The following is a 14,117-nucleotide window of genomic DNA, read 5'->3' as shown; positions in this document are numbered from 1 at the left end:
CTTGCTGAGGGGACACACACTGCTGTCTGATTGGTCAAAGCTAGTTCATCCAGTGGGGGCTTCTGTCCAGTGTCCAAACCAATCTGTCAGAAACTAGTCTCTGACTGACCGCACGGTGCACCCCGGGATCCAACAGCCTCCGACTGACCGCACGGTGCACCCCGGGATCCAACAGTCTCCGACTGACCACACGGTGCACCCCGGGATCCAACAGTCTCCGACTGACCGCACGGTGCACCCCGGGATCCAACAGTCTCCGACTGACCACACGGTGCACCCCGGGATCCAACAGTCTCCGACTGACCGCACGGTGCACCCCGGGATCCAACAGTCTCTGACTGACCGCACGGTGCACCCCGGGATCCAACAGTCTCCGACTGACCGCACGGTGCACCCCGGGATCCAACAGTCTCCGACTGACCGCACGGCGCACCCCGGGATCCAACAACCTCCGACTGACCGCACGGTGCACCCCGGGATCCAACAGTCTCTGACTGACCGCACGGTGCACCCCGGGATCCAACAGTCTCCGACTGACCGCACGGCGCACCCCGGGATCCAACAGTCTCCGACTGACCGCACGGTGCACCCCGGGATCCAACAGTCTCTGACTGACCGCACGGTGCACCCCGGGATCCAACAGTCTCCGACTGACCGCACGGTGCACCCCGGGATCCAACAGTCTCTGACTGACCGCACGGTGCACCCCGGGATCCAACAGTCTCCGACTGACCGCACGGCGCACCCCGGGATCCAACAGTCTCCAACTGACCGCACGGCGCACCCCGGGATCCAACAGTCTCCGACTGACGCACGGTGCACCCCGGGATCCAACAGTCTCCGACTGACCACACGGTGCACCCCGGGATCCAACAGTCTCCCACTGACCGCACGGTGCACCCCGGGATCCAACAGTCTCCGACTGACCGCACGGTGCACCCCGGGATCCAACAGTCTCCGACTGACCGCACGGTGCACCCCGGGATCCAACAGTCTCCGACTGACCACACGGCGCACCCCGGGATCCAACAGTCTCCGACTGACCACACGGCGCACCCCGGGATCCAACAGTCTCGAACTGACCGCACGGCGCACCCCGGGATCCAACAGTCTCCGACTGACCGCACGGTGCACCCCGGGATCCAACAGTCTCCGACTGACCGCACGGCGCACCCCGGGATCCAACAGTCTCCGACTGACCACACGGCGCACCCCGGGATCCAACAGTCTCCCACTGACCGCACGGCGCACCCCGGGATCCAACAGTCTCCGACTGACCGCACGGCGCACCCCGGGATCCAACAGTCTCTGACTGACCGCACGGCGCACCCCGGGATCCAACAGTCTCCGACTGACCGCACGGTGCACCCCGGGATCCAACAGTCTCCCACTGACCGCACGGCGCACCCCGGGATCCAACAGTCTCCCACTGACCGCACGGTGCACCCCGGGATCCAACAGTCTCCCACTGACCACACGGTGCACCCCGGGATCCAACAGTCTCCCACTGACCGCACGGCGCACCCCGGGATCCAACAGTCTCCGACTGACTGCACGGTGCACCCCGGGATCCAACAGTCTCCGACTGACCACACGGTGCACCCCGGGATCCAACAGTCTCCCACTGACCGCACGGCGCACCCCGGGATCCAACAGCCTCCGACTGACCGCACGGCGCACCCCGGGATCCAACAGTCTCCCACTGACCGCACGGTGCACCCCAGGATCCAACAGTCTCCCACTGACCGCACGGTGCACCCCGGGATCCAACAGTCTCCGACTGACCGCACGGTGCACCCCGGGATCCAACAGTCTCCGACTGACCGCACGGTGCACCCCGGGATCCAACAGCCTCCGACTGACCGCACGGCGCACCCCGGGATCCAACAGTCTCTGACTGACCGCACGGTGCACCCCAGGATCCAACAGTCTCCCACTGACCGCACGGTGCACCCCGGGATCCAACAGTCTCTGACTGACCGCACGGTGCACCCCGGGATCCAACAGTCTCCGACTGACCGCACGGTGCACCCCAGGATCCAACAGTCTCCCACTGACCGCACGGCGCACCCCGGGATCCAACAGTCTCCCACTGACCGCACGGTGCACCCCGGGATCCAACAGTCTCCGACTGACCGCACGGTGCACCCCGGGATCCAACAGCCTCCGACTGACCGCACGGCGCACCCCGGGATCCAACAGTCTCCCACTGACCGCACGGTGCACCCCGGGATCCAACAGTCTCCGACTGACCGCACGGCGCACCCCAGGATCCAACAGTCTCTGACTGACCGCACGGTGCACCCCGGGATCCAACAGTCTCCGACTGACCGCACGGTGCACCCCGGGATCCAACAGTCTCCGACTGACCGCACGGCGCACCCCGGGATCCAACAGTCTCCGACTGACCGCACGGTGCACCCCGGGATCCAACAGTCTCCCACTGACCGCACGGTGCACCCCGGGATCCAACAGCCTCCGACTGACCGCATGGTGCACCCCGGGATCCAACAGCCTCCGACTGACCGCACGGTGCACCCCGGGATCCAACAGCCTCCGACTGACCGCACGGCGCACCCCAGGATCCAACAGTCTCTGACTGACCGCACGGCGCACCCCGGGATCCAACAGTCTCCCACTGACCGCACGGTGCACCCCGGGATCCAACAGTCTCTGACTGACCGCACGGTGCACCCCAGGATCCAACAGTCTCCGACTGACCGCACGGTGCACCCCGGGATCCAACAGTCTCCGACTGACCGCACGGTGCACCCCAGGATCCAACAGTCTCCGACTGACCGCACGGTGCACCCCAGGATCCAACAGTCTCCGACTGACCGCACGGTGCACCCCGGGATCCAACAGTCTCCGACTGACCGCACGGTGCACCCCGGGATCCAACAGTCTCCCACTGACCGCACGGTGCACCCCAGGATCCAACAGTCTCTGACTGACCGCACGGTGCACCCCGGGATCCAACAGTCTCCGACTGACCGCACGGTGCACCCCGGGATCCAACAGCCTCTGACTGACCGCACGGTGCACCCCGGGATCCAACAGTCTCCGACTGACCGCACGGTGCACCCCGGGATCCAGCAGCCTCCGACTGACCGCACGGTGCACCCCGGGATCCAACAGTCTCCGACTGACCGCACGGTGCACCCCGGGATCCAACAGTCTCCGACTGACCGCACGGCGCACCCCGGGATCCAACAGTCTCCCACTGACCGCACGGTGCACCCCGGGATCCAACAGCCTCCGACTGACCGCACGGTGCACCCCGGGATCCAACAGTCTCCGACTGACCGCATGGTGCACCCCGGGATCCAACAGTCTCCGACTGACCACACGGTGCACCCCGGGATCCAACAGTCTCCGACTGACCGCACGGTGCACCCCGGGATCCAATAGTCTCCCACTGACCGCACGGTGCACCCCGGGATCCAACAGTCTCCCACTGACCGCACGGCGCACCCCGGGATCCAACAGTCTCCGACTGACCGCACGGTGCACCCCGGGATCCAACAGTCTCCAACTGACCGCACGGTGCACCCCGGGATCCAACAGTCTCCCACTGACCACACGGTGCACCCCGGGATCCAACTGTCTCCGACTGACCGCACGGTGCACCCCGGGATCCAACAGTCTCTGACTGACCGCACGGTGCACCCCGGGATCCAACAGTCTCCGACTGACCACACGGTGCACCCCGGGATCCAACAGTCTCCGACTGACCGCACGGTGCACCCCGGGATCCAATAGTCTCCCACTGACCGCACGGTGCACCCCGGGATCCAACAGTCTCCCACTGACCGCACGGTGCACCCCGGGATCCAACTGTCTCCGACTGACCGCACGGTGCACCCCGGGATCCAACAGTCTCCGACTGACCGCACGGTGCACCCCAGGATCCAACAGTCTCCCACTGACCGCACGGTGCACCCCGGGATCCAACAGTCTCCCACTGACCGCACGGCGCACCCCGGGATCCAACAGTCTCCCACTGACCGCACGGTGCACCCCGGGATCCAACAGCCTCCGACTGACCGCACGGTGCACCCCGGGATCCAACAGCCTCCGACTGACCGCACGGTGCACCCCGGGATCCAACAGTCTCCCACTGACCGCACGGTGCACCCCGGGATCCAACAGTCTCCGACTGACCGCACGGCGCACCCCGGGATCCAACAGTCTCCGACTGACCGCACGGCGCACCCCGGGATCCAACAGTCTCCCACTGACCGCACGGTGCACCCCAGATCCAACAGCCCTGACTAGGCCTCAGGATGTACCTGAAATCCAACAGCCCTGCTGTTGTAAATAGGATGAGCCTATTTACAGTATCAGGCCAGCGCCAGTTTCAGTAGCAGCATTAGTGTACAGTACATGCCCGGGTCTACCAGCCCATTCTCAGACATTGCCCCAAGCACCTCCCCAGCTCCACTGCACATTGACAACACACTCCCTCTCTCTCAGAAAGCAAAGCAACGTGGTTTCCCCTCCCTCTGGGTTAACCCCAAACATTCAAGAAACAGCCACGCAGAAATGTCAGTGTACCAAGTGAGAGGTCTTGCTCCAAGTGGAAGGGTTACAGGGAAATCCCACTTACCTGCAGCGGATGTTGGCTGGAATCGTCAGGCCCAGTCGCTTGCCTGTGGTGTAGAGGCCGCTCTGTAACTTCCCACGTACAGCTGAAAGGAATGGAAGAGACACGATAATTCAATCTGGAGTGGCCTCTCACTTATCACCAGCATCATTGATTCCATTTTCTCCCACCCTCCAATAAACTCCATCCTTTGAGCTCAGGATGTGGCCTCTGTAGCTTCCCTTTTCTTTCCCCAGATAAACAAAACCCAAACACAAGGAAAATTCAAGTTTAAGTTTATTTATCAGTGTCGCAAGTAGGCTTACATTAACACTACAATGAAGTTATTGTGAAAATCCCCCAGTCGTCACACTCCGGCACCTTTTTGGGTGCACTGAGGGAAAATTTAGCACAGCCGATGCACCCAATCAGTCTTTCAGACTGTGGGAGGAAACCAGGGCGCTCGGAGGAAACCCATGCAGACATGGGGAGAACACGCAAATTCCACACAGTGACCAAAGCCAGGAATTGAACCCAGGTCTCTGGCGCTGTGAGGCAGCAGTGTTAGCCACTGTGCTACAAGTTTTAAGTTTATTATTGGTGTCGCAAGTAGGCTTACAGTAACACCACAACGAAGTTACTGTGAAAATCCTCTAGTTGCCACACTCCGGTCCCTGTTTGGGTACACTAAGGGAGAATTTAGCATGGCCAAAGCACCCTAACTAGCACGTCTTCTGGACTGTGGGAGGAAACCAGAGCACCCGGAGGAAACCCACACAGACACTGGGAGAATGTGCAAACTCCACACACACAGTGATGTAAGGTTATAATGGATACCAGGTCCCTGGCACAGTGCTAACCTATAGCTGCCTCTCAGTTCTGCTTGTAGTCCAGATCTTTCTGCATGTACATTCTCACTGTCTGATAGCACGAGACCAATGGAGCAGGAAGAGAGGTGGCTGCTGGCTGGAATGGAAGTCAGCATAAGGTCCACTATGGGCCTTTCTTCTGAGGTCTAAGGACTGTGCAAGTGCACACAGGAATGTAACACAAAGCCACAATTATTGAACGCGGAGGAAATTAAATGGCAGACAACAGATTCAACCCTTTAAGGAACTGGAATTGGTAGCTAACTGCACACAGTATGTAACCTTCCATGGCACAGGGTGGACGCTAAGATTCCCTTAGCTGGAGGACCTGGGCTCTCTCTCACAGGCTGAGGTCACTCAGAGAGAGGGAATTTTTAAAATTCTCTCCCAAGGTTGATCGTGGTTAAATCATCAAGACAATTAAGAGTGAAGGGAATAGAACAGGAAAGTGAAATTCAGCGTGAAAATCAGTCAGTTATTGGCTGACAGGGCTCAGGGGGAGAAGCATGGGTCAAATGACCCACATCGCACCTTTTTACTTGACAGACATTGTTAGAGGTGGCACAGTGGTTAGCGCTGCTGCCTCACAGCGCCAGGGACACGGGTTCAATTCCCCACTCGGGTCACTGTCTGTGTGGAGTTTGCACATTCTCCCCATGTCTGCATGGGTTTCCTCCGCGTGCTCCGGTTTCCTCCCACAGTCCAAAGATGTGCAGGTTAGGTGGATTGGCCATGCTAAATTGCCCCTAATTTGTCAGGGGGATTAGCAAGGTAACAGTGTGGGGTTATGGGGGTAAGGCCTGCGTGGGATTGTTGTCAGTGCAGACTTGATGGGCCGATCGGCTTATTTCTGTACTGTAGGGATTCTATGATTCTGGGCAGATTTTACGGCCTTACTCAGACCAGACCAGAAATTCCAGCCCGAGGTCTACAGAGATTTCCGTTGTCTGACCCTCGCTCGGCCCGATTCCGTGGTGGGCAGAGTCGTAGAGCTCCGGCCACTGTCTCTCATCATAGAATCCCGACAGTGCAGAAAGAGCCTATTCGGCCCATCCTGTCTGGCCTGCTATCCAATGAGATCATTATTAATATGTATCTTAACTCCATATCCCTTACTGAACAAAAGTCCATCAACCTCGGCCAAGGAATCAATAGTCACATTTTGGGAGAGAGTTCCAGATTTCCACTTGCCTTTATTGTGATAAAGTGTCTCCTAATTTCACTCACAAAAGGGCTAGCTCTAATTTGAAGATTTTATCCTCCTCCTATTGACTCCCCTCCCTGAAGCAAATACCCAATGTGATCCAAACCCTTTCAGCATTTTAAACATTCTGCTCGCATTGTCCCTGAAGCTGATTCTGCTCAAAGAAGCGCAAACCCTCTCCCCGTCCTGAGGACTGAGTCTGAGCTGCACCTCCTCCAAAGCCAAGAGACGGAAAGGGGCAGCATGGTAGCACAGTGGTTAGCGCTGCTGCTTCACAGCTCCAGTGACCTGGGTCTGATTCTCGGCTTGGGTCACTGTCTCTGTGGAGTTTGCACATTCTCCCCATGTCTGCATGGGTTTCCTCCGTGTGCTGCGGTTCCTCCCATAGTCCAAAGATGTGCGGGTTAGGTTGATTGGCCATGCTAAAAATTGCTCTTAGTGTCCTAAGAAGTGTAGATTAGAAGGATGAGTGGGTAAATATCTAGGGATATGGGGGTTTGGCCTGGGTGGGATTGTGGTCAGTGCAGACTCGATGGGCCAAATGGCCTCTTTCTGTGCTGTAGAAATTCTAGATTCTGGATCATGAGGAAGTTGGTGATGAAGTTATACGAGAATTGTGTGAGAGACAGTCTTTGGGCAGTGGGGATAGGGAGATAGGAATGTAGAACAGATTGTCACCTTGGTGATGACTGCTATTTTTAGCTGGCTGGATCTTGACGATGGAGTAATGCAAAAAGTAGGGCTGGTCCCTGCATGTGAATAAATTCTCCAAATTACTGGCAATAAGTATGTCTTCATGGACAGTAACCTGGAGCAGTATAGCCCGATTTCACACTGAAATTATTCACTCGTGACTTCATACCAGATACCACCAATCGCAGTCACGTCTCAAGGTTTAGGTTAACAGTCTATGCTATTCCTGTTTGTTTTATTCTCAGTGTTTGAACTACTCGATCTTTTCAATATTCCTTCATGGGGTCTTGCCGGCCAGCCCAGCATGTTCGCTCGTTCCCAGTTGTCTGGGAGAAGGGAGCAGGAACTGCTGCAGTGTGGGACCATCGGCCCCCCACTCAAGGGCAATTAGGGATGAGCGAGAGATGCTTAGCTAGCCAGCGACACCCGCATCCTGTCAGAGAACTTTTAAGAGTGTAATAAACAGATGACGCAATTTGACCAGAAAACCATAGGATCCCTACAGTGAAGGATGAGGCCATTCGGCCACTGAGTCTGTACTAACTCTCCAAAAGAGCATTCCACCCAGTCCCTCCCCTCCACGCTTTCCCTATAATCCCATGCATTTTCCCATGACCAATCCACCTAACCCGCTGCATCTTTGGAGTGTGGAGGTTAGAATCCAATCACAGAATCCCTACAGTGCAGAAGGAGGTCATTCGGCCCATTGAGCCTGGACTGACAACAATCGCAAGCAGGCCCTATTCCCGCAAACCCATGTATTTACCCTGCTAGTCTCCCTGACACTAGGGACAATTTAACATGGCCAATCAACCTAACCCGCACATCTTTGGACTGTGGGAGGAAACCCGAGCACCCAGAGGAAACTGCAGACACGGAGACAGTGCCAATTCCACACAGACAGTGACCCAAGCCGGGAATCAAACCCAGGTCCCTGGCGCTGTGAGGCAGCAGTGCTAATGACTATGTCACCGTGCTGCCGTCATTAAATACTGAATGGGTTTTGACATTGCTTGATTCACAGTTAAAGATCTTTTGACTGTAATGTAAGGGATAGGGAGCAGACTCGATGGGCTGAGTGTCCTAATTCTGTTCCTTTGTTTTATCGTCTTATGATAGTGCTGCTTACTCCATTCCTTCTTATTCTCCCGCTGCCATTCTTCCCTTTTCCATCTCTCTAAATTTCTCATTCCTTTCTGCTTTTTCCTCTCTCTCCTTCTCTGTTCCTTTCTCCACCTTTACCTCTCTAACACTTGCCTTCTCCAATTCCAATTCTCTCATGGTGCACTAAGGCAGACTTTTGTCTGTTTCCGTGGCTAGTAGTTCCCGAAACAGATCGCTAGTGTGTCACCAAGGGGATTATAGCTTGAGGGGTACCCACCCCACAGTAGAAGTCTCTCAACACCAGGTTAAAGTCCAACAGGTTTATTTGGTAGCAAGAGCTTTCGGAACGCTGCTCCTTCATCAGGTGAGTGGAGAGTTGGGTTCACAAACAGGGCATATATAGACACAGACTCAGTTACAATATAATAGTTGGAATGTGAGGTAATCAAGTCTTTACAGGTACAGACAATGTGAGTGGAGAAAGGGTTAGGCACAGATTAAAGAGACATTCCACATTAAGCGTGGCTGAACTGGAGTCTCTCCCACTCTTACTACCAGCCATTGGCGTTTTGGAAGGGTTGGCAGGTTGACACTCGACCTGTTTGGCTGTGTTATGGACACTTCTCTTGGCCATCAAGTCCGGGGCTGGGACTCGACCCAGAGTTGGACACTAACCCACTGCGCCACCAGACCTCCTGAAACCTGCCCACATTTCCCCTTTCCCTCCTCCTGTTTCCACTATCACTTCCTCCTTTCATCAATCTCTCCTCCTCCTTCATCCTATAGTTTCCCCTTCCCTCCTTTCCAAATCGTTCATCTTCCTGGCCCTGTCTCATTCTGGCAGTCAGCATTTCCGTGCAGTTCACAAGCTACAGTTTCAGACATCAAAACCCTTGGTAATTGCTGTAAATCACGGAGTAACCTGCCGCTAGCAATTCACTCTAATCAGCTGTGCCGCTCTGTCACATATTCCATTTACACAGCCTTTATTCATAACAAACGGCAACGAAAGCAAATTTATTCTTTGCAGAATTTGTAATCTGTAAATATTTGCATCAAAGGAAAGATTATCCCACCTCTTCAGGCTGTGTGGTTTAGAGGGACAGCACTGAATAGTCAGAACGCTGTTATTGATCACAGATACACAAATGGCAGCATGAATCGCAGCAAGAAGAAAGACAGACATGCATTTATATAGCACCTTCCCCAATGCAGCACTCCTTCAGCACTGACCCTCTGACAGTGCGCTACTCCCTTGCCACTAACCCTCGGCTCTGGCGGTGCGCCACTCCTCCCTCGGTGTTCACACTGCTGCCTCACAGTGCCAGGGAGCCAGGTTTGATTCCTGGCTTGGGCCACTGTCTGTGTGGCGTTTGCACGTTCTCCCTGTGTTTGTGTGGGTTTCCTCTGGGTGCACCAGTTTCCTCCCACAGTCCAAAGATGTGCAGGTTAGGGGGACTGGCCATACTAAATTGCCCCTTAGTGTCAGGGGGACTAACTAGGGTAAATGTGTAGTGTTATGGAAATAGGGCCTGGGTGGGATTGTGGTCAGTAAAGACTGAACGGGCTGAATGGCCTCCACCTGCACTGTAGGGAATCTATGATTACTAGTAATAATTTTGTGAGATGATGAGAAATTGAGGTCAAGTGTAAAGTGGCTCCCGAACAGAAATTGTCACCGGTTCCACAAGATTTTGAATGGCTGCTTGTCTAAGGACATAACAAACCTTCACAATGATGGCTAATATTTACCACTGCCCATCGATTTCCAGTGTAATTTAGTCTGTAAGTTTCACATTCCTGGAGCAAATTCTGCTGCACAAATTCTCACTTGCTGTTCTGACACTCTGGTCACGTGGTAAATCAAGGTGCGAGTGTTGCTAGGAAACTGTTCTGACAGCACTCAGGTACTTGTTCCAGCGAGACTGGCAATGGAATCCCTATTTCAACACCAACAGCCTCACATCGGAATGCAATCCGCTTGATATACAGGCACAGCACGGTGGGAATCACTGCACAGCCACAGGGAACAGAAAGAAGCAACGGATTCCCTAGTGATTGGCAAATTCTGTTCACCATAGCTGATGGAGTCTTTGCTATTTTTGGAGTGTGTGTCTGGATCACATTGGGCTTCCCATTCACCAACTCAGCTCCTGGACAGAGGCTCAACTGGACAACCAATGGGAGTAGAATTTTCCTACCATTTCCCAGTTCTCTTTTTTTAAGAATCAAAGGACAAAGAAAATTACAGCACAGGAACAGGCCCTTCTGCCCTCCAAGCCTGCACCGACCATGCTGCCCGACTGAAAACCCCCTACCCTTCTGGGGACCATATCCCTCTATTCCCATCCTATTCATTAATTTGTCAAGACACCCCTTAAAAGTCACTGTCTGCTTTCACTCCCTCCCCCGGCAGCGAGTTCCAGGCACCCTCCACCCTCTGTGTAAAAAAAACTTGCCTCGTACCTCTCCTTTAAATCTTGCCCCTCGTATCTTAAACCTGTGCCCCCTAGTAATTGACTCATCCACCCTGGGGAGGGGTGAGGGTGGGGAGGGGGAGAGGGGGTAGAAGTGAGGAGGGGGGGAGGGGGTGGGGAAGGAGACCGTGGCTATGAACCACGCCAATTCCCACCTTCAGTGCAGGGGCTACAGACACAGAGCGATGAGGCACACCTGTCACACACTGCAGGACACTTTTCTCTCTCTGTTAACCAGGGGGTGTGAAGGGCAGTGAATGAAAGTGTTGATCAGTGTGGAACATTCACACAGCAATGAATGGCTGGACTGGCTTACTGACCTGCTGAGTGGGCTGGACAGATGAGATTAATTACAAACCACCGACTGTCCCTGAGTGAACCGACACACTCAACACAAGGACCTGGGGCAGCGACTGTACAAAGTGACTGAGGGTTAGGTCCTGGCTGATTACGCTGCACACAGATCCAAAGAGGACAATGTCCTTCCCAGCTGCCTCAGTGCTCTTTCACAGAAAGGCAGGGTGATGGATGAAATAACTACAGGCCACAGCGAGGGCAACAGGTCTTGCTACAGTCCATCACACCAACGCGAGTGTCTCACCTCCACTCTGAGCTAAAGATTTAATGAGAAATGACTGACGGGAAACCAGTTTAACAGGATACGAAGGCCATGCCACAATAGCAACACCTCGTAAAGAATGACTGACCCACACGTCAGGTCAACACCAGTAATATTCCACATGTATGGGTTGTACGTACACTCAAACTGGCCTGGACTGGCTGCGGATGGAAGGCACTGAGTGTCTGGCTGTTAATGGACAGTGCAGAGAGGGTATGTGTACAGCTCCACACAGCAACATGCTGTTGACATTCTGTGTATTCCTTGGCTGTGTTTGCCCTCTGGCTTGTGTGACAATTACAACGTAATTCAGTGACATTGAGAATGAATCTGTTGCCATAGCAATAGAGTAAGAAGTGTTACTTGGAACCTCACAAAAGCTGAGCACCGGAGAGGGGGAGCTGTAAAATATCTGTTACAACACAGGCGGACTGTAACAGGGAGCATAACAGGGAGTGCTAGACCATAAGACATAGGAGCAGAATTAGACCACTCGGCCCATCGAGTCTGCTCTGCCATTCAATCATGGCTGATATTTTTCTCATCCCCATTCTCTTGCCTTTTCCCACAACCCCTGATCCCCCTATTAATCAAGAACCTATCTATCTCTGTCTTAAAGACACTCAATGATCTGGCCCCCACAGCCTTCTGTGGCAAAGGGTTCCACAGATTCACCACTCTCTGGCTGAAGAAATTCCTCCTCATCTCTGAGGTTGTGCCCTCTGGTTCTAGTTTTTCCTACTAGTGGAAACATCCTCTCCACGTCCACTCTATCCGGGCCTCGCAGTATCCTGTAAGTTTCAATAAGATCCCCCCCTCATCCTTCTAAACTCCAACAAGTACAGACCCAAAGTCCTCATACGATATGCTCTTCATTCCAGGGATCATTCTTGTGAACCCTCTCTAGACCCTTTCCAAGGCCAGCACATCCTTCCTTAGATATGGGGCCCAAAACTGCTCACAGTGCTCCAAATGGGGTCTGACCAGAGCCTTATACAGCCTCAGGAGTACATCCCTACTCTTGTATTCTAGCCCTCTTGACATGAATGCTAACATTGCATTTACCTTCCTAACTGCTGACTGAACTTGCACATTAACCTGAAGAGACTCTTGAACAAGAACTCCCAAGTCCCTTTCTTTGTGTTTCTGATTTCCTAAGCATTTTCCCATTTAGAAAATAGTTTGTGCCTCAACTTCTTCACTCAAAGGGTGGTGAATCTCTGGAATTCTCTGCCCGTTGAAGTGGTGGAGGCTGCCTCGCTAAATATTTTAAAGACGCAGGTTGATAGGTTTTTGATAGGCAAGGGGATTAAGGGTTATGGGGAGAGGGCGGGGATGTGAAACTGAGACACGACAGATCAGCCATGATCTTATTGAATGGCGGGGCAGGCTCGAGGGGCTAGATGGCCTACTCCTGCTCCTAATTCTTATGTTCTTATGTTCTCCATTCCTGCTTCCAAAGTACATAATCTCACACTTTTCTGCATTGTATTCCATCTGCCACTTTTTGCCAACTCTCCTAACTTGTCCAAGTCATTCTGCAACCCCCCCACTGCTTCCTCAATACTACCTGTCCCTCTACATATCTGTATCATCTGCAAACTTAGCAATAGTGTCTTCAGTTCCTTCCTCCAAATCGTTAATGTATATTGTGAAAAGTTGCGGTTCCCAGCACTGATCCCTGAGACACACCATTAGTCACTGGCTGCCATCCTGAAAAAGATACCTTTATCCCCACTTGCTGCCCTCTGCCAGTCAACCAATCCTCTATCCATGCCAGGATCTCACCCTTAACACCATGGGCACTTACCTTATTTAACAATCTCTTATGTGGCACCTTGTCAAAGGCCTTCTGGAAATCTAAATAAATATGTCCACTGGTTCTCCTTTATCTAACTTCCTTGTTACCTCCTCAAAGAACTCTAACAGATTTGTCAGACAAGACCTCCCCTTGACAAAGCTGTGCTGACTCAGTCCTATTTTAGCACGCACTTCCAAGTACTCCGCGATCTCATCTTTAATAATGGACTCTAAAATCTTGCCAATGCCTGAATTCAGGCTAACTGGCCTACAATTTCCTGTCTGCTGCCTCCCTCCCTTCTTAAACAGCAGTGTTACATTAGCCACTTTCCAGTCCTCTAGTACCCTCCCTGCCTCCAGTGATTCCTGAAAGATCACCACCAATGCCTTCACAATTTCCTCAGCTATCTCTTTTAGAACCCTGGGGGGTAGTCCATCTGGTCCAGGTGATTTATCCACCTTCAGCCCTTTCAATTTCCCCAGAACCTTCTCCTAAGTGATGGCCACTGCACTCCCCTGTGTCCCCGGCTCTCCTGGACGTCTGGCATTCCACTGGTGTCTTCCACCGTGAAAACTGATGCAAAGTAACTATTCAGTTCCTCTGCCATTGCTTTGTTTCCTATTATTACTTCTCCAGCCTCAGTTTCCAGTGGTCCAATGGCTATTTTTGCCTTTCTTACTTACTGTAAAAAACTCTTCCTATCTTCTTCTATATTACTAGCTAGCTTACACTCGTATTTCATCTTCTCCCCCTTATTGCTTTTTT

At 53.5% G+C, this 14,117-nt stretch overlaps 1 protein-coding gene across 1 annotated transcript in view; it reads right to left on the bottom strand.

Moving 5' to 3' along the window:
- Window positions 1-14,117, bottom strand: part of lingo1a (leucine rich repeat and Ig domain containing 1a) — a 407,454-nt gene that overhangs the window by 168,912 nt on the left and 224,425 nt on the right. Inside the window, exon 4 of the mRNA XM_080215987.1 lies at window positions 4,610-4,691. The gene's annotated coding sequence lies outside the window, so the exon portion shown is untranslated. The remainder of the gene's footprint in view (window positions 1-4,609; window positions 4,692-14,117) is intronic.

Source organism: Carcharhinus amblyrhynchos, chromosome 32 (assembly GCF_965287045.1).
Source record: "Carcharhinus amblyrhynchos chromosome 32, sCarAmb.v2.hapA, whole genome shotgun sequence".
NCBI lineage: Eukaryota > Metazoa > Chordata > Chondrichthyes > Carcharhiniformes > Carcharhinidae > Carcharhinus > Carcharhinus amblyrhynchos.
Note: the sequence above shows the minus strand (reverse complement) of the source record. Positions and strands in the feature narration are given on the sequence as shown.